Source organism: Elephas maximus, chromosome 3, assembly GCF_024166365.1.
Source record: "Elephas maximus indicus isolate mEleMax1 chromosome 3, mEleMax1 primary haplotype, whole genome shotgun sequence".
In the NCBI taxonomy this organism is placed as follows: Eukaryota; Metazoa; Chordata; class Mammalia; order Proboscidea; family Elephantidae; genus Elephas; species Elephas maximus.
This window is the reverse complement of record NC_064821.1, coordinates 206,847,098-206,868,176: the sequence shown is the minus strand read 5'-3', so window position 1 is coordinate 206,868,176 and position 21,079 is coordinate 206,847,098. Positions and strand designations below refer to the sequence as shown.

General features: G+C 48.7%; 1 protein-coding gene across 1 annotated transcript in view; it reads left to right on the top strand.

Annotated features, from left to right (window-relative positions):
* Positions 1-21,079, top strand: part of FAM78B (family with sequence similarity 78 member B) — a 103,749-nt gene that overhangs the window by 73,947 nt on the left and 8,723 nt on the right. The window lies entirely within an intron of this gene.

The following is a 21,079-nucleotide window of genomic DNA, read 5'->3' as shown; positions in this document are numbered from 1 at the left end:
GCTAAACAGGGCCTGGCCCATCCCCAGCAGTGGCTCCTCGGTAGCTATAGGGACTTGAAGGCCCAAAGGAGAGCCGGAAATCCAGCCCGTGTTGTTCCCACCAGTCAGAGCAACTCAGGATGAAAACTTGCTGAGAGCAGCAAGGCTCCCAGGACTACTGGCAATTTGAGTTTTAGAGACAGACAATATGTTGGTACCAGATGTCATGTTAAGCCAAAAACTGATGGTTACGTTGCTTAGATGATCTTCTTTATTTACTCTAACCCATAATCCAGAGCCATTTTATACTGAATGTGGGCCATTGAGCATCCCTGTGAGAACCACAGCTCCGTACTTTTAGGTAGTGCGGTTTCCAGCTGGGGAATTACATTTCTGTCTGCAGCTTTTTGCATTTAGTATCTGATTATCTCTGTGTTTATTCTGTCACTGGTCCTCAAAGTTGGCACCTTATTCCTCTCTGCCAGCAGAGTGTCACCCCCAAATAGTTGCTGCTTCCCTCATTGCTCTGGCTGCAGAGACTTTCATCCGGGGAGGATTTCCTCGTCACTCGCTGTGTCTATCATTTGGGCAATTCCCCACCTATTTCCCCCACCCCGTTCTTGGCCGTGACGAGGAGAGGGAATCTGAGGAGGCCTGGGGGTCTCTGTGGGCTAGGTCCCTGTGGAGCAGAGGCAGAAGCCAGCATTCTATGCCAGGGCAGCACCTGACAGGCTGTGTGCTGAGGCGCCAGCTCTAATGCTCCTGTTGGAAAGGCTGAAGGTGTCCCTCCTACACGTGCAGACGCTAACCTCCCCTCCCTGGAGGCTTAGGACAGCCCAAGCCACAGAATCAAGACTGTGTGAAGGGGATATATGCCCCCAGATGAGTCAAACATCAGGCCAATACCAGGCCTTCCTCTGTGTTCTCAGCCCTCAGCCGTGAGCTCTCCTGCCTGGCTGTCCTGGCCCCTGACCCACTGTCTACCCTGACCACTGCCTTTACCTGCCCCTTGCCTTCTTTTTACCTGTCCAGACTCCTCTTACACCTCTGGTCCACCTGCAATACCTGTCCATGCTTCCACTACCCAGATCTCCTGGGACCAACACCCTTGGCTGCGCCTGGCCTGCCCTCACTTGTGGGTCTGGGATGGAAGGAGGGACGAGTAAATTGAGTTTGCCACACGCTAAGGAGGGGAGCCCTGGTGGCACAGTGGTTAAGAGTTCGGCTGCTTACCAAAAAGGTCGACAGTTCAAATCTACCAGCCGCTCCTTGGAAACCCTATGGGGCAGATCTTCTCTGTCCTGTAGGGTTGCCATGAATCGGAATCGACTCGATGACAATGGGTTTGATTTTTTTTTTTTTTTTTCGGTTTAAGGAAGGGAAGTACATTTAGATGTTCTCTAAATATTCCCAGGGAAGCCACCCCTCACACACCACCCTTTGGGAATGAGGAATGCAGCCACAGTGTCGGCGGACTTGCTCCTGCAGGGCCTGGTGAGGGTGGGTGCAGACAGACCAACGTCCATCTTGCCTAATGATAAGGGACAGGTGTGGTCTGAGGGTCTGACCTGCCACCTCTGCCGCCTCCTTGCTTGGTCAGTTTGGACAAGTTGCTTAGTCTCCGTAAACCTCAGTCTTCTTAAATGTACAGTGGATTTAATAATATCCATGGTGCAGAGAGTTGTTATGAGGGTTAAATGAAGAAATATATGTAAAATGCCCTACACCATCCGGCATTTAATAGGCATATAAACTGCAGTACCAGGCAGTGGTGGTTAGAAGGTAGAATTCTTACCTTTCATGTGGGAGACCTGGGTTCAATGCCCGGCCAGTGCACCTCATGCACGACTGCCACCTGTCTGTCAGTGGAGGCTTGCTTGCTGCTATGATGCTGAACAGTTTCAGAGGAGCTTCCAGACTAAGAGGGACTAGGAAGAAAGGCCTGGTAATCTACTTCCAAAATGCAGCCAATGAAAACCCAGTGGATCACAACAGTCTGATGCACACTGATCATGGGATGGCACAAGATGGGACAACGTTTTGTTTCATTTCTTTTCGTTGTGTATGAGATCACCATGAGTCAGGGGCCGGCTCTGCAGCTTCTGATAACAATAACAGGAACTGCAGTAACTTGTACTACGACTACAGTTGTTACTGTTGTCACTACGAAGGAAGTCCATCCTGTCCCCCCTGCACGACCTCAGCTTCGGTTGGCCCCAACCATCCTCCTGCTCCTCAGAGTGCCTTCAAGAATACACGAGCATTTTGATTCATGGGCGCATCCCCTAGAGGGTCCAAACATTCACTGCAGAAGAATAAGTTACATTTTGTGCCCCCTTCTCTAGGACTCGGTCTTCTAAGAAAAGTGCAGTCTGTGTGAAGCAGCAAAAGTCTACCCTGAGGGGACAGGACAGCATGAATGCATGGGGATGTCCCAGCTCTGATTCAGCACGGCAGGGGACAGTTGGGGTCCCCTTGATGGGAAGTGCCCACTGCAGCCCTCTACCAGAGTGCTTACGTCTGCATAGCACACTCCTCCAGAGGGGAGGCCACCATGGACCGGAAATGGAGCCCTGCAACGAGCACGGGACACACCTTCTATGTCTGCCTGCCTCTGTATCAGGGGGCAGCTTCTGCTCTGCCCCCATCCAAGTGCTGTAGTCTCCCATTCCATCGGGGCCCGGTGACGTCCACCGTCCCTGCCTCCCCATTCCTGCTCCTCACCTGCCACCATTTCTCTCAGCTGTGGGAACGGCCATCTTTGCTGGGTGCCGTCCCACTCAGATGGGCTCTTCTCTGAGCTGCATTCAGCTCTTCCTGTTTGGGATCAGTCCTGCATCCCAGCCTCCTGCTTCCCCTCCAGCTGTGGACCCAGGGACACCACGCATCATACATGCAAATGCACGCATGCACACACGTGTATGCATACACGTGCACACTCTCGTTCACACTTCCTCTGTGCCACCTCCCCCCTGCCCCGCCCCCCCCACCTCATCTCCTCTCCTCTCCTCTGTGCAATCACTGATTCGGGTCTATGCAGTTCCCTTCCCGGGGCTTTATACTTGTATCATCCCAGCCAATCAGGGCTCACCAAATCACAATTCAAATCTTTCCTAAAAATCAGTGGTGGCCTTACCTTCAGTGTCTGGTCCACATCTGCTAATTTTATGGCTTTCTTAAAAAAAATCAAGAAGAGAGCTTCCCATGTGACCCACTTGCCTGCCATTTACAGGCCCTCAAGGCCTCTGCAATCAGGATTCTTTTACTCTGCAAAAAATTGCACTGACACCCTTTTCTCTCAGGAGTTTGTTCTCCATTAATTTGGCACTGGGGTCGATCTCTTAGAGTCTTTACATCTGGGAAGAGCCAGAAAGATACTTTATGTAAAAGAAGGTAAGGCCTCTGTTTTAAAATGGGGGGGGGGGCCTTGAACTCTAGATCATACGGGGCCTGGTGTGTTAGGGCAATGACGCTTCTGCCTTTGGCCCAGGAGTAAAGGCAATAACAGGAGACAGCTGGGCCCCTTTGCTCTTGTGGGAGCAAGGGAAGGAGAGGGACTGGGGACAAGTGCTTGAAAATTAGAATTTAAGATCATCTGCATTTTTTTTTCTTTTGTTGTTCACCATTTACATTCAAACCTAGAATTGAGACATGACTTTGCCATGTCTTCTTTACCATCTGTCTGCCAGATACCTGTTCTGGGTCATTGTTCACAAACTGACATGCCCCACATAAAAAAACGAGAGATATGTAGATATATAAACTTATAAAACAAACATTAATGGGTGCTTACTTACATAAGGAAACCCTGGTGGCGTAGTGGTTAAGTGCTACAGCTGCTAACCTAAAGGTCAACAGTTCAAACCCACCAGGCACTCCTTGGAAACTCTTGGGCAGTTCTACTGTGTCCTGTAGGGTCTCTATGAGTTGGAATTAACTCAATGGCAATGAGGTTTTCGGGTACTTATATAAAGATTTCTCCTGTTCGAAAATGCTTCTCTGCAAGGCTCCTTTAATGAGTAGCTGCCTCAGTGTATTTCATTGTTTCTTTGCATATCCTTAACTGCCATTGAAGTTACAAGCATACTTGAAAGAGCATAGCTTTAGGCCTTAGATAGATCCAGGTTTAATTCTAGCTCAGCCGCTTAGTGGCAAGCCCGAATGTCTCTGAGATCCAGTGTACTTACCTGTTAAATGGGGATGGCGATCATATCTACCTAAACAGACTTGCTGGGAGGATTAAACAAGTTATTTATCCTTTCATTCATCAAAACTGTGTATTAGAGTGAGATTTCTCAGGGCCTTTCTGACTCTCTGACTCTCACCATATCACATAAAAATAGCTCGGCAGATCTCAGCAAACGTGAAAGACTGTGTTTGGGATGGTTTGACCTAAGGTAACAGCTGTGCTGCAGACACAAGATTCTCTCTGAGGAGCCAGTGCCCAGGGTCCAGGAGTCAGGACTGGAATTCTGGGTGGGCAAGGCTGGCTTGCAGCTGAGAATCCCATTTAGGGGAACCAGGAGCTTCATTCTGGACAACAAGAACAGACTTAAGGAAGCTTGAAGCTTGAAGACAGCTAGGCAGAGAATGAGCAATTGATCCAGAATGAACGGCAAAGTGAAGGGTCCTCAGGAGAGCAGAGACAAGACAGGGGTCACAGAGGAGTGGGTGGATGGGGAGCGTTGAGGACACTGACCACCTGGAGAGGCCCTTTGAGCAGGCAGGGGCCCCTTAAGGTGGGCAGGGGCCCCTTAAGAACACCATGTAGGTTTGGGGTACAGACTACAAATGAGGCAGGCCAGCTCAGGATCCCCTGCTGGGGGAGCAGGGCCATGGCCTACCCTGTGAGGGCCACTTTTCCACAGCTTTTTATCCTCCACATCAGTGCTTGCTTCCATTAGCACAGATAATTAGTGTTGCTGTAGCTCATTAGCTAATTATTTCTGGCTTATGTTTACCGAGTATATTACAGGCAGTTTGAAGAGATCTCCCTGAAAGCCAAGTTCTGCAAAATTCTTCAGAAAAATAGACTCATGATACATAAGGCCTCCACCCTTTTTGTTTTCCAAAAAAAACAATAGCTCAACCATGTTAACCACAGAGTTTCCAGACTCTCCTGCTATCCTCGGATGCAGGGTGAATGTGGGAGAAATATGCTGATCTACCTGACCTGTCTCCGTCACTCACTGACCGTTGGGACTTGGGGAAATCATTTCCTCTTTCTCAGCATTGGTTTCCTCGTCTATAAAATAGAAGAAATAATATTGCCTCATAGGGTTATTGTGAGGATTCAATAATTTATATGAGGAGCATTTTGTAAAATGTAAAGTGTTAACCTGATGTTTAGTCATGGTTATTTTTCCATTCAGTCAGTCACCAAACACTTGTGGATCATCTCCATGGCAACAGGAGGGTGGTGGGACACACAAGGAATGATGCCAGAGACACCGCCTTTGTGCACAGACCCACCCAGACAGCCACGGAGTTGTTGAGGCCAATACCTCCCCATCAGCCTGTATTCTGTCACTCTTGGCCCCGCTCTATGTTCAAGTACTACAGAAACTACTCATTCTACGCTTTCTGCCCATACCACACCTCAGAGCCATTGTTCATGCCGGTCCCTCTTCTGCCACTTATTCTTTAGCCAAGAGTCTACTCAGTGGCCAGTCGGCAGTTGACCTCCCCAAACCTCAGTTTCCTCCAGTTTAAAATGGGGATAATAATAGTACCGACCTCACTGGGCTGTCGTGAGGATTAACCAGTTAATGTGTGTGAAGTGCTATAAACAGTGTCTGCACAGAGTACACATTAATAAATATTAGGCTCTGTAACCAAGGTCAAGAGGGGGAGAGTGTTGACGTGTCATAGGGTTGGCAACCAATGCTATGAAACAATATGTGTATTAGTTGTTTAATGAGAAACTAGTTCAGGCTGTAAACCTTCATCTAAAGTACAATAAAAAGATAAAAAATTAATAAGCATCAGTGTCTTGGATTGAATTATGTCCCCCCAAAAATGTGTGTATTAACTTGGCTAGGCCATGATTCCCAGTATTGTGTGGTTGTCCTCCATTTTGTGATTGTAATTTTATGTCAAGAGGATTAGGGTGGGATTATAACATCACCCTTACTCAGGTCACCTCCCTGATCCAAGGTAAAGGGAGTTTTTCTGGGGTGTGGCCTGCACCACCTTTTATCTCTCAAGAGATGAAAGGGACACAGACAGAATTGGGGACCTCATACCACCAAGGAACGAGTCAGTGCCAGGAGCAGAGCCTGTCCTTTGAACCTGAGGTTCTTGGGCTGAGATGCTCCCAGACCAAGGGAAGACTGATGCATCACAACGACCTTCCTCCAGAACCGACAGAGAGAGAAAGCCTTCCCTGGAGCTGACCTGAATTTGGACTTGCAGCCTACTAGACAGGGAGAGAATAAATTTCGCTTTGTTAAAGCCATCCACTTGTGGTATTTCTGTTATAGCAGCACTAGATGACTAAGACAGACTCAATAAACATTAGCTATTATCATTATCATTATCACCACCAGCCTTCTCTCCCCAGCTGACGTAGGCACTTTTGCTGTTGCCCTGTGATGGCTTGTCTCTGTCACTAAATGTCCCATGTTGTATGGAGGTGATCTGCCCTAAGTCTGCCTTCCCCATAATGTAGGCACTCCCTGAGGGCAGAGACTCTGTCTCATTAGTCCTGGTGTCTTCCACACCCAGGACAGTGCCGGGCATATGCTAAGTGTTCAAGAAATCTTCACTGAATTGGTTTAAAAAGGGTAACATTTCTGACATGGTTTTCTTTATTATTGATTCTGATTGAGACTACATTGCCTTCAATGGGGTTAGTTGTGGCCATGGAAGAACGGACTTAGTAACCTATGATCTTGGGTGGCTCTTATCCCTCTGCCATTGGAGACATGCCCTCCTCATTTGGCCTTTGGCACCTATTCTGCCTGCTGAGTTTGGCTTTTTCAGCCCAGGTTTCTTGGTGAATGGGGCGTCAGTCAGTGAGCAGGGCATTCGTTCACCTGTCCCAGGGCTGGGTAGGTCCATTGAATGAACTGACAGCTGCAGTGGTTCTGGCCTGCAGCAGACAGAGTCAGCACTATGGTTGTGTGCTCAGGAGCTCTGAAAGGTGGTGCACCAGGGATAGGGCTTTTTGCGTGCTGGCTTTCCATCTTTTAGCCTCTGCCAGGAATTCTGAAGAGTCCAGGGTCAGAAAGTAGACACTGGGAAGAAGAATTCTAGGGGTCTGGGAGGGACAGGAGGAATGTTGGATAAGTGACCTGGGTACAAACCTCAGGACCCCACTTTTATTTTTAAAAGTGCTACTTCTGCAAAAGGCTATTATCTGCTTCCTGTTTAGCTTGTGGTCCTTCCCTAACCCTGCTGTTCAACCTCATCATTGCTGCCAGAGGGACAAACAGCCCAGTGTGGCAAGGGGACAGTGCAAGCAGAAGCTTAGGGAGTGGCTCTGGAGCCCTAAGGAGAAGCTGCTACATTAACCCCCACTGGGGTTAATAGCTCCCTGGATCCCAGGAGGCAGAGTCAGCCCCCTCCTACTGAGTCAACAGGATACTGTGGAAACTCCAACTTGCTCAGACACCTGGAGGGCAGGACCACCCCCTAACACAGGGACATGGGCAAACTTGTCCCCCCTGGCATGGGGCCCCCTCCTCTTACCTGGCCCCACTTCACCTCCCAGAACACTCTGCTTTGACTGCACCAGACCCCATCAGAAGGTCATACGTGCCCCTTTCTAGGAGTCTTCTGACCCATCATCATCAGAACAGACCAGCCTTCACTGCTGCTCCTCTGAAATCTGAAATCCAAACTACCCACTCTTGGGTCATTCTTCTGGCTCTTTCAGCTCATAGAGCCTTCTGCTTTCTCCTTGCCTGCCCCTACCTTGTTCCTCTTCCTGACCACTCAGGTACGTCACTGCCGCCACTTTTCCCTGATATCCTCCATCTTCTTGCCTCTTGTCATTACCTCCTTTGCACAGACATTCAGTCATTCCACAAATGTTCACTAAGTACCATTTTGTGCCAGACACTGTGGCAGGTACTCAGTCTATAACAGGAATCAGGCTTAACATGGTCCCTGCCCCCATGAAGAGACAGACATGAAACCATAAACACACTCCCACATCAGTATTTACAAATGGTGGTAAGGTCTGGGAGGCAAAGACTGTGGCTCTATAAGAGAGACCTGGTTTATTTGAGGGGAGGGTACGCCTAGTCCTACAGGTTATCCAGTGTTGTTGTTAGCTGTAGTCAAGCCAGCTCCGACTCATGGAGACTTACATATAACAGAACGAAACGTTGCCCATTCCTGCACCATCATCAAGTTCGTTGGCACGTTTGAGTACGTTGTTGTGGCAGCTGTGTCAATCCATCTCGTTGAGGGTTGCCCTCATTTTCACTGACCCTCTACTTTGCCAAACACAATGTCTTTTTCTAGCAATTGGTCTTTCGTAATTGGCTTATCCAAAGTAAGCCAGACAAAGTTTCACCATCCTCGCTTCTAAGGAGCACTCTGGTTGTATTTCTTCTAAGATTGATTTGTTCATTCTTCTGGCAGTCCATGGTATATTCAATATTCTTTGCCAATGCTGCAGTTTGAATGCATCAATTCTTCTTTTGTCTTCCATTTTCATTTTCCAGCTTTTACATGCATATGAGGTGATTGGAAAGACCCTGGCTTTGGCCTGACACACCTTAATTAACAAAACAGCATCTTTACTTTTTAAAACTTTAAAGAATATAAAGAGTTACTCAGGTGAAAAGTGGGAAGAAGTACCTTGCAGATAACATGTGCCAAGGGCCTGGCATGTTTGAGAGCTATAAATATGGTAAACTGGCGGGAATGGAGTGCTGAGAACCAGAAGAGAGCATAGCATGAGATGAAGCTGCGGGAAGAGTCAGAGGTAAGATTATATGGGCTGTGTAAAACAAGTTAGGGGGTGGATTTTTTTTTTTTTTTTTACCAAGAGGGACACTTCGAAGAGTTGTACACTAGGAAGGCCACCAGCCTAGCAAAGCCCAAACCCCAGACTAACCCTTATCTGCCACCTCGGTTCCTATGCCTAGGTGGCTGAGTGCTGTAGAAAAAGTTCCATAGCCCTCCAGAAGTCAGGGGGTGGACCTGCCAGGAAGCCGTTCAGAGAGGATGCTGAGGTGGAAGTGGCTTGGCCACAGGTGGACGTTACTCAGTGAGGCCCAGAAATTGTAGTAGTCATAAAACCCAACATTCCACATACTTTTCATGTAACCCACACAGTGGCTTTGTGAAGGCGCATTATCATCTCCATTTGAGACAAAGGACTAGAGAGCTTCTGTGACAAAGTCACACAGTTGAGTGACAGACCAGAATGTGGACCTGGATCTTCTGACTCTGAGACCTCTGCCCTTTCTGGCCCACCCAGCAGGGTCCACAGAAGAGGGAAAATTCCTTTGGGAGGAGAGTAAGAAGAAAATGAAGCTGAAGGGTCAGGCAGGTGTGATGAAGGGCCATGTAGATATGATGTACGGCTAAGCAGATGTGATGTAGGGTCAGGCAGGTGTTATGAAGTGCCAGGCAGGTGTGATGTAGGGCTAAGCAGGTGTGATGAAGGGCCAGGCAGATGTGATGTAGGGCCAGGCAGGTGTGATATAGGGCCAGGCAAGTGTGATGGAGGGCCAGGCAGGTGTGATATAGTAGGGCTAAGCAGATGTGATGAAGGGCCAGGCAGGTGTGATGTAGGGCCAGGGAAGTGTGATGAAGGACCAGGCAGGTGTGATGTAGGGCCAGACAGGTATGATGCTGGTGTTCCTTCTGAATCTATGTCAGCTCCCACACAACTTTGATGGGCTCTCCAACAGAGGACAAGTCATAAGCTCCTGATTTCAATGTAACATCTAAAGAGTGTGAGGTTCCTGAGGTCTGTGTTATACTCCGGCTTCTCTGCTGGCTTTCACACTGACCCCTGAAGCATCACTGCAGAAATAACCCATCCAGGGACAAAAACCAGTCACGTGGATGGTTTGATGGAGATGACCAATAGCTTGAGCAGAATGGGCTCAAATCTTACACAGGCTGGGCTTTATGGTGGATGAGGCTGACTTCTGTGCCACCTTACCCAGGGTACAGAGGGGAGTAGCAGACACAGGTATTCTCTGCCATCCCCAGCACCCTAGAATGTTCTCTGGTCTCAACAGCACTCCTCACATTCCTCTTTACGTCACAGTAAATTATGCACAGCTATATTTTTTATGACGCCAGACCGAAATCTCCTTGAGGACAAGAGCCAGGTCATGGTCATCTCTGTGTCCCCTCCCTCCATATTGCCTTGGATGCAGTAGGATTTGAAAACGTATGTGTTACAGGAATTAATCAGCAAGCAAGCAGCTGGGGCAAGGGGCAGATAAATAATGTAAATTATAAAAATTGGAAACATGATGCAGTCATGACATGAGAGGCACACAGTTGAGAAAACCAGCATGGGGGCTTTCCCGGGCTTACCTCCCAGCTCTGGGATTTACTAGCTGTGAGAAGATAAACAAATTACTTAATTTCTCTCAGTCTACATTGCTGCATTTGTAAGACAGTGGTAATCATGCCTCCTTCACAAGAACAGTTATGGAGACTGAGTTAACTCATATGGAGCACCTAGCATGGCTCCAGAAGCATACCAAAAAAAAAAAAAAGCAAACCCATTGCCATCGAGTCAGTTCTGACTCATAGCGACCCTATAAGACAGAGTGAAACTGCCCCATAGAGTTTCCAAGGAGAGTCTGGTGGTTTTGAACTGCTGACCTTTAGGTTAGCAGCTCCAGCACTTAACCACTATGCCACCAGGGTTTCCTCCTGAGACATAGAAGTTGCTTAAAAAATGGTAGCTTCCTAAAGGCCTGTGATCTCCTGCTGAAAAATCAGCCACTGAAAACTCCATGGAGCACAACTTTGCTCTAACACATGGGGTTGCCGTGAGTCAGAACCGATTCAATGGCAACTGGTATACACTTTCCGAGAGGTGTTAACACATGAAATACTGTGTGATCTTGGCACGCTAATATGAAATAAAAATTCAAACATTAGAAAAGAAAAAAGTGTTAGCTTCCTTCCCTCTTCGGAGAACCAGGTGCTTATACTTCGGCTGTGGCAGCGTATACCGACTTGGTGGCATATCAGCTGTGTGATCCCAGGTTGATTACCTAATCTCTCTGTGTCTCAGTTTCCTCATTTGCACAATGGGATGGTAATAATAGTCACCACCTGTTAGCATTTCTAGGCTTGACGGAGAGCAGGTGTGTGAAACATTGACCTAGATAATTGCTGGATGGGACATCCCCACCTAGATCACACTGTGTGGATTGTACTTCTGAATCGTCAGGTTTGGCGCGTGCGTCAGGAGGGCCCCATCTCCTCACACTGCAGACGGGCATCCCTTCTGGGTGCTAAGCAGGAGCTGGCCTAGTAAGATATTTTCACGGTCCTGTCACCTGGACGCACACTGAGCTGCTGGTGCCCTCATATCTTCTGCCCTCGGCTTCACTGCTGCCGGAAACTCCCGCAGCTGTGCCCCGCTCAGCATCCAGCGAAACGTAGCATGTGGAGAACACACAAAGTGGAAAACAATAAACTCTGGTTTTCGACGTCTGTGCTGCTAGACCACTCACCACCATCCTCAGCCTTGGCCCTCTGTGTCTGGTGTCTGCCTCCTTCCTTGCTCAGCTTTCATGAACCCAACCTATCCTCTTCTCCTATCCACACTTGGGTGTTATTTGGTGCCAACTGGGAAGCTCCATGAAGGAGACGTGGGAGTGTTGGCAGCTGGGAGAAGAGGAAATGGGCGTTCTGCCATTGCTGTTTCCATCTTCTCGCCCTCACCCTCCCAGCAGCTGGCCAGCAGCACCTGGCAGAGTCCTGTCCTCTGCCATCATCTCTCCCCTGGGGACATGCCTCGGCACTAGTGTCACCTGTGAAGAGAACCAGTGCTTTGGGAATACTAGGGGGAGGAGGTTAGGGGACCCCAGTCAGTATGGCTGCCAGCAGCCTTTGGTCTGAGAAGAGTGGGCACAGGTGCTGAAGAAAGTAGGCTTTGGAATTAAGAGTTGGTTTCATCCCACCTCTGTCACTTACTTGCCTGTGACTGGCAAGTGATTTGGCCTGGGCCTCCGTTCTCTTATGCAAAGAAAGGGAGTAATATAGTGCCTACCTTGAGGCTGCTTAGGAAGCCCTTACCAAAGGCTTGGCATATGATAGGTCCTCAGTAAATATTAGCTGCTACTATCAGTTCAGGAATATTAATAACACCCAACTTTTGAGATGCCTGCCACTGTCTGCTTTGGCCATCTCAACCTTGTCACCACTCCAGTCCCCCTGGCCTTGTTGTTGCTTCAAGAAACAGATCTCTTTGACTTTGACTTTATTTCTTGGTTTCCAGACTTTGGACCCCTCTACACTTCTGAGGCCAGTCTCTGCACTGAGTCCTGGTGCCCAGACCCTTGGGTCCCTTCTGAGCCCCACCCTAACTCGACAGCCCAGATCCAGGCCTCTGTGGGCTATCCACTCTGGTTTGTCAGCCTTTCTAGCTGTTCCTCAGCTCCAGCTCCCCAGAGCAAATGCCCTTTGGTGCTGCCTGATCCCTGTGAGCCCTTCTACAGGGTTAGCTGAATGGGTGGGATGGAAGGGGGCAATCTCCTCCCTTCCCCAGGCTGGGCAGTACCTGGACATCAGTGAGCCTCAGACAGCTATAGTCAGAGAAGCTGGCTTTCAACAAAATGGTAGGGGACTTGTCCTGGTCTTGGTCACTTCTCACTAGGTGGGTGAGGCCTCTGTGAAACAGGAAAAGGGCAAGAATGCTGTCTGATACCAGTGAGCTGGTGGTGCCCCTGCATGTCTGCTCAAACACTTATGCCCAGGAATCCTGCCCTAGTTTATGCATTCATTCACTCATCTGACAAATATTTAGTTACTCCTATTAATCTGTTCGAGTCCCTGGGTGGTACAAATAGTTAACCCACTCTGGTGCTAACTGAAAGGTTGGAGATTTGAGTCCACTCACAGGCATCTCAGAAAACAGCCCTGGCAATGTACTTCTAAAAAACCAGCCACTGAAAACCCTATGGAGCACACTTCTACTCTGACACATGTGGGGTCACCATGAATTGGAATCAACTCGACGTCAACTGGTTTTTTAGTTATTCGTGTCTTGGAGAAAGTTTGGCAATCATGTCATTACCAATATCTTCTTGACCTTGAAGATTCTTTCTTCATCATGATTTCCAAAATCAGATGAGAAGAAATCTCAACAGCTTCTTATCTTGGCCCACAGATCTGAAGAGACCTTAAGTTCTGGCCCTGGCCTCTGAGGCTGAAACACCAGCTTTAGTCCAGTTGCCAGAGGATGGTAGAGTGGCTGTCCTCCACCTCAGGGCCACCCAAAGCCCTGCCAGCCATCCTCACTGCTCATCATCTCCACCATTAGATCCAGCTACAGAAAACTAGTCATGTCTTTATAAATAACAGTTATAACTGCAGATGCTGTGTGCTGCAACAGCTCATGAGTCTACAGAGCATTCAGTGCCTGATGGTGCCAGTTAACCAAGAAGGGCAAATGTGGGGACCCCAAGATCTCACCCTCCAGGAATCCACCAGAGGTTTCCATGCTAGGAATCCCATTTGAATGACACAAAAAGAAATAAGTGAACCATACCTCCTCCCAGTCAATGACAAACAAAAGAGAAAAAATGCAGAGAAAGAAAGGGGTTAGATGTTCACAGTTCAAAGACCTTGATATAGTCATAAGGGCTTCAGGATTCTAGATTCCGGTAGGAGCTCAGGAGAGGCCTGGCTTTGGGGCTGTGATCCGGGCAGTGTGAAGGCAAGGAGCAGTGTCTCCTTCCACTCGATGCCTGACAACCAGCAAATCAGAGGTGTCATCAGGGCTCAAGAGCTGCAGCAGCTCCCCAGCAGTGGGTCGTGTAGGAGACTCAAAGTAGCGTGTGCCAGAAGCCTGGAGAGTGAATGAGGGAGGACCCAGGCCTAGCACAGATCCAAGGAAGCCACCATGAGTCTTTGCTGGCCTCAAAACCCAGAGAGGACCAGTTGTTTGGGGTCCTGTGTTCTGGAAGGAGCAGCTCATTCCTGGGGAATAAGTACTGCATTTCTCTGTCCTGAAACCATGAATTCTGCTATTTGTGGCCCTGAAAATCCTATTTACCATCAGCACAAGGATGGAGATCTTTGGTCAAAGAATATAGGGAGCAGACAGCTTTATCCATGAGGCTGTTTATCCCAGCCTCCTGGTTTTATAGATGAGGAAATTGAGGGTGAGGGGTTCCTATTGGAGAAGAAAAAAAAAAAAAAATTGGAGAAGGTAGCCCAAAGTCATCCCAGAAGAACATGAGAGGTATTCCAGAGCAGAATTTGTGTGTGTGTGTATCTTCTACCTCTTCTGTGTTATCCACAAAAATCTAACACAATGTTGGGAACAAAGTAGGTGCTCAGAAAAATCTTGTGCAATGAGTATGTGGATGGGCCTTTGTCTTGGTGTATGTCATGAATACATCATCATCTCCTGTCTCCCTACTTCAGAGTCCCCATTAGGTAAATGAGGTGCGGCCCTCTACTCCTAGCCAGTCAGCTTTCTGTTCACTTGTAGGTTCCGTTTACAAAGCACCTACTATGTGCTAGGTACTGTACAGATTGCTTTCCAGGTGGTTTCTTATTTATTTCCAAAAAGCAAAACAAAATGTATATTATTATCCTCATTCACACGGGAAACTGAAGCCCAAAGAGGCCTAGTCATTTGCCCAAAGCCAGCTGGTCAGCAGGTGGTGATGTGCAGACTGGCACATAGGTCACTGTGACTCCTCACACCACACTCTTCCCCACCCCAACTGCCTCACCAAGTCAACCTGAGCAGCCTCTCAGCCTGCCCAGCTCTGTCCAGACTAGCATATGCTTCTGCTCCTCTTCCTCTTTCCTTTCCCCCAAAATGCTTCACAATCATGCTGTGCAAATCCTGTGAAGTAAGGCATTACCTGTTATTACAGAATAAATGCAAATTAATTTTTTTAAATCAGGACATATACAAAATAAAAATAAAAGGGAAATGCCCGTAGTCCCATGATTATACCAAAAAAATCAAACCCATTGCCATCGAGTCAATTCCAACTCATAGCGACCGTATAGGACAGGGTAGGGTTTCCAAGGAGTGCCTGGTGGATTCGAACTGCTGACCTTTTGGTTAACAGCCATAGCTCTTAACCAGTACACCACCAGGGTTTCCATAGGTAACCACTTTTAACATTTTAGTGTCTTTATCCAATACTGTCCTTTCTTAATTTTCACTAAGGTTCTGCCTGTAGGAACAGAATTCCAAAATCAGAAGAGAAAAATGCATGTCCAGCCCCCCTCTCCTCTTACCCACAGTTTGTCTGGCCCCAGGGATGGGAAGACTCAGTTAATTGCTACAGGCTGGGCTGACTGTGTGCTGAACCCCTGTGCTGTACCCCACCACCACCACCCGGCCCCTCCTGCAGGGCTGGGGTCATGGGTGGTGCAGATTGTCAAATGGAGGACATTTTGCACCAAGCCAGGAGCCCCAGGGACACTCGTCCCACTGTGTCTGCTTCGGACCCCTTCCGATCCCTTTGGCTTTCATGTCAGCCTCTCCCCTGGACTTATCGCCTCTGCTGCCTTCTTGAATTAACCTCGCTGGCCAGACCTGCCTGCTCTACCAGAAACACTCCATTCATGGCCACAGCTCAAAGGAAGCATTTGCTTTGGGCTCTTCATGAGAGAGAGATGCAGCAATGGCTGACGTGGAGATATACACCGTCTAGTAGGGAAGATGGGTGTGCAAACAAGTATACGAAACACACTGAAATACATACGCACTCAGGTGGCCTCTCTGCGGAGGTGACTGTGAGCTGGAAATTGACAGTGAGAAGGGGCCAGCCATCTGAAGACTGAGTGAAGAGGGTTTCAGGCAAGGGAAACAGCAAGTCCAAAGACCCAGAGGTGGGAAGGAGCTTGGCTTGTTCAAGGGTGAGAAAAGTCAGTATTGCTGGAGCTTCAAGGGCCGGGAGAGAGTTGGTGGGGATGAGGATGGAGAACTTGTGGGGCCAGATGATGCAGACGTGGGTGGTCTAAATGCAGAAGGCCATTGTTGGAATTCCCCCCTGCCTTTGGTGGAATTGTTGAAATGGTATATCATTGTAGAATTTTTCAGAGAAATGAGGCATGATCTGATTACATTTTTGAGAAGCCACATTCATTGCTTGTGAGGGCAGGAAGCTTGGAGGCAGGGAGCCAAAAAGGAGGTTTTTGCACTGTCCTAGAGAGAGATGAAATCCTTGGACCAGGGTGGTGGGGATGGAGAGAAGGGACAGTTCTGTCTGTATTGTGGAGGCAGAATGGAAAAACACCAACGGACAGCGTGGGGGAGGGTTATCAGAGTGGTGAGGGAAAGATGGGCTTCTCCACACTGTGCTTACGCCTCCTCCTGGAATGCGGCTCAATGGCAACTGGGGCCCAACTCAAGCCCCACTCACCCTGGGAAGCCTCCCTGATGACCGCTCCCAACTCCAGTCCCCTCAGCTTCTTGTTAACACACAAAGGCTGGACACGCACTGTCACTTTACTCCTTCAGAAAGGCGTATGTCCTGTAACTTGGGCTTTGAGGTCCTTGAGGACAGGGCAAAACCTCCCATCATGCTTAGCCCAGTGCTCTTGTTACCGGAATAAGGTTCTTGCCTCTCACTGGTCAAGAATGAGCGGGTAAGGCACACAGTTTTCCACACAAGCAAAGCTTTACTGAAGAGGCTTGCAAGCAGAGATGAGGAGGGGCTAGAGCAATGCATACCCTCATCTCAGAAAACAAAAGATGGCCCTGAGTTTTTAAAAGTTCTTGGGCAGGAAAAGATTCATGTTTATTCATAGGCACAGGCGGGGATATGTTAACTAAGGTGCCAGCGCAGCAGCTTTCCAAGATGGCTATTGTCCCGGTGGCCTCTGGGATTCATAGCAGCACTTATTATGGGGTATCACGCCTGTGCAGTCTCTCGCTCCCTGGGTTTGATTCCCTGACTGGAGCTATAGCCCCTCACTGCCCCTGGTGGAAAGTCACAGCGGTCACAGGTGGATGTTCTGCGCATGTTCCTGGGCCTGGTCTTCTCCAACAACTTCTGAAAGGCAACTTTGAAGAAGTTAGCGGGCTATTTTTAGATACCCTGCACCAATGTTCTGGGGAATGGCTTTGTTTCTGGGCCCTGGCCCATTTCTTGTTACCTTTTTTGCAGATTTGGGGGCCCCTCTGTTCCTTGTCTTACTAAGTCTCTGGGTTCCACACTCAACCTCCTATTACCTTCCTGATAGTATAGTCTATTTCTCTTTTACTTGTTTCTCCTGTAACCACAGCAGTCTCTTCGCTGTTTCACAAACAGGCACCCTCCAATCTCAGGGCCTTTGCTCCCTGTCTTACTCTGTGCGTAGCAGAATCAAAAGGGCTTGCCACCTTGCCAGGGGATACCATGCTCTTGACTGGACACCATCTGAAAGCCTGCTCTGGAGACGCAAGAGAGGGTGCTGCCATTTTTAAGTCTGCCCTGATTTCTGCGGAGTCCTTGGCTGGTGCAGTTAATGCTCTTGGCCTCTAGCCAAAAGGTTGGAGGTTCAAGTCCACCCGGAGGCACCTCAGAAGAAAGTCCTTGCAATCTACTTCCAGTAAATCAGCCACTGAAAATTCTGTGAAGCGAAGTTCTACCCTGACACACAGCAACTGGCTCTCCCAGCTTCCGTAGCCTTTCTGTGTGGGGAAAGGCGTGTTGCTCCAAGAAGCTCAGCACTGGAATTGGAGGGAAACCATCCTCAGACATGACTCAGAAAGCTGGCCACCGACCTGAGACCTCAGGGCTGTCAAGTAGAAACGAACTGGCAGAAGCCTGTGAGAACCCAGCCAGTACAATTTAGGGGACACGACTTTAACTGTTCTCCAAGCAGTGACAGAAAATACGAAAGGAGAAGATACCTCCCATGCTTAGAGGTTAGAGTCTAGAAAAACGTCATTAAAGCGGAACATGAGTGTGGGTCATGAAAGAAGCCCTGCCACTTTAAACACGGAGCCTCTCCCAACACAGATTCCTCTTTTGAAAACGCTGGAAATTATCTTTTCTGCTATGGGAAAAAATACTTCCCTGTGTGCCAAAAAGAAAAGGATGTGGTCAGAAAGGAAGGGGGTGGAAGGGGAGGTGGGAGTATTTACAGGCTTCTCAGAGTCTGACATAAACAGTGCAGAAGGAGGAAAAACCTAATTTTAAAACTCACTCTGTAATCTTGGAGTGAACCATCGGGAATTGGGAGGCTCGCCAGCGCTGGGAGGAGTTGATGTCTGAGTCGGCTCAGGGTTTCCTGGAGGCAGTGGGCTCATGAGCCACAAACACGCGGGACACTGATTCAGCCCCCGTTTGCTCCCCTACCCTTCCACCTTCTGCGCCCCCCTTTCTCCAGCCCTGAGCCCCGTACCACCCACTCCTTGGAAAGTGGTTTATCTTCACACTACTTTCTCTTATAACAGCCCTGGTGGCACAACGGGAAAGTGCTGGCTGCTAACCAAAAGGCTGGCGGTTCAAACCTACCAGCAGCTCTGGTAAAAAGACCTGGCAATCAGCTCCCGTGAAGATTAGAGCCAAGAAAACCCTATGGAGCAGTTCTACTCTGTCACATGGGGTCGCTATGAGTCAAAGTCAACTGCTATCACTGTTATCTCCAGCTCCTCTGTGGAAGGGTCGGGGGGAGGGAAAGGTGCTAGGCGCTCCTTTGGCAAACCCAGATGACACTGAGCTGAGCCTCTGTGTACCCTGGGCACCCACGCACTTTGTGGTGCTTTGTGGGGAAAGCCTGGATTCTCAGAGCATGTAGTATACTCTTGAACTGAATGTCCCACACGCCTGAATGATAACTCCTGAGGTTTACACCATTAAAATAAAGAGAAAAGGTAGAAGCCTCTTTTTGCACCCTCTGGAGGAGCCCTGGTGGTGCTGTGGTTAAGCGCTTGGCTGCTAACCAAAAGGTGGGCAGTTTGAACCCACCAGCTGCTGTGCAGGAGAAAGATGTGGCAGTCTGCTTTTGTAAAGATTAAAGCCTTGGAAACCCTATGGGGCAGCTCTGCTCTGTCCTGTAGGGTTGCTGTGAATCAGAGTTGACTCAACAGCAGTGGCAATGAAGTGCAGTGAGTGGCTGGTGCAAATGGTGCAGCACTCAGCTACTAACCAAAAGGCTGGCAGCTTGAGTCCACCTAGAGCCTCCTCAGAAGAAAGGACCGGCAGTCTACTTCCAAAAGATCACAGCCATCAAAAACCTTATGGGGTGCCGTCCTACTCAGGCACAGATGGGGTTGCCATGAGTCAGAATGTACACGACAGCAGCCGGTTTGGTTTGTAAGTGGGGCGAAGTTACGCGCGTTAGCTATGATCAGGAGTGATTTCATCAGAACTGATACCCAGCCAGAGTACTGGAGGCCCCGCTGTGCCAGCATTGATGCTTGAGTTGACAGATGTTGGAGAGGTCCAGGGCTCAGGGGAGGAACCTGAGTACCCCCCCCCCAAATTTTTCAGTATTTTCACACCTGGTATGGTTTTTTATGGTCATAGCAATGATATCACTATTATCATCCATGTCTATTACCATTATTTTTCAGAGCTTTGGGACCATTGATTTAATACCAGGGAGCCATTGTGGGAAAGCATGTGATTTGGAATTAGATCTTGGGTTGGTAACTGGGCTCTGCCCCTCACTCGCTGTATGACCTTGAGCAAGCTCCTCCTTCTTTGATGGACTGCGTAATGATGCTCATCTCATGCAACTGATGCCAGAGTGGATGTGATAGTTTGTGAGAGCACCAGGTATGAGAAAAAAAAAAAAAAAAAAAACCACACCAAAGAGAAATTCCCCATGGAAATGGCCCAGGGTTGCAGAGCTATGGATCAACATCTCTCACCTGGCCTGTCTCATGCACTGGCAGTGTCCAGGCTAAGGGTACAAACAAAGGCCCACATACCATATTGCCAAACATTTAAATGTAATAAATCAAACAAACAAAGTGCTAATCAAATAAGTTTATCCTCCTACCTTTTTAACAACCTGGAAGGCCAGGTTTAAATTTAGAATTCTTGGACTCCTCAAAATTCTGTGCCAGGATATGGCAGCATAGGAAAAGCCAACCCTCAGCACCTGGCCATGACCACTTCCCTTCTCACCCCTGGCCTTGTGCCTTATCGAGAGGGATCACACACATGTATGTAGACACCCAACACACATGTCCAAATTTTATGTACATCCCCATACACAGCCACCCTTTGGACACCCCTCGGGCCCAGGGGCACATACACAGGTGCCCTCTGGAAGACAGGCAGGGAAAAAGGCCTGCATAGAACCTGGAGGCATGTTTGGGGCCATTTGGGCTAGGAATACCAAGATCCCAGGTCTCTAAGGGTGGTCTGTAAGGAGGGGCACAGGCTCCAATGTGGAGGGGCATAGCCAGAAGATACCAGAGTGGGTCCCCTAAAGTGTAGGGCCCAGACAGAGGTGCCTGTCTTTTAATTCTAAGGACAGTACCATCCTGAATCTCAAAGCCTCTACCTGGGAGCTCTCCAGGCTTGAAAGCACCATTCCCTTCATGCACGGGCCCCCAGACTCCCATCCCACACCCCCTCAAGGGACATCAGTATCACTAGTGCCCCTGCACACCTGCCCATGCCCTGCCCCCATATTGCTGCTGCCAGCCTCCCCCATCCTCCTGGTGACACAGGGCTTCAAGGGGGGAGAAACAAAGCTCCCCAGAGAGGTTGCTCTGCTCCCGTGGGCACTGGGAAGACTGGCCGAGGCTGAGTGGAGCCTGGACCTTAACCCAGGGATGACTTGGTTGAATACAATGCTTATCATGAGCTTGTTTGATTGGAATTTGCCTTTCTTCTAAAAATGGAATGCAGAAAGCATGAAGGTTGCTATCATCGATATTTTCATTATTAGGTTCATTGGCAAGTCTGTTAGCTGTGAGCTTTGGATCAATAGTTGAGTGTCTAAAAGGAAAACACTGTGTTTA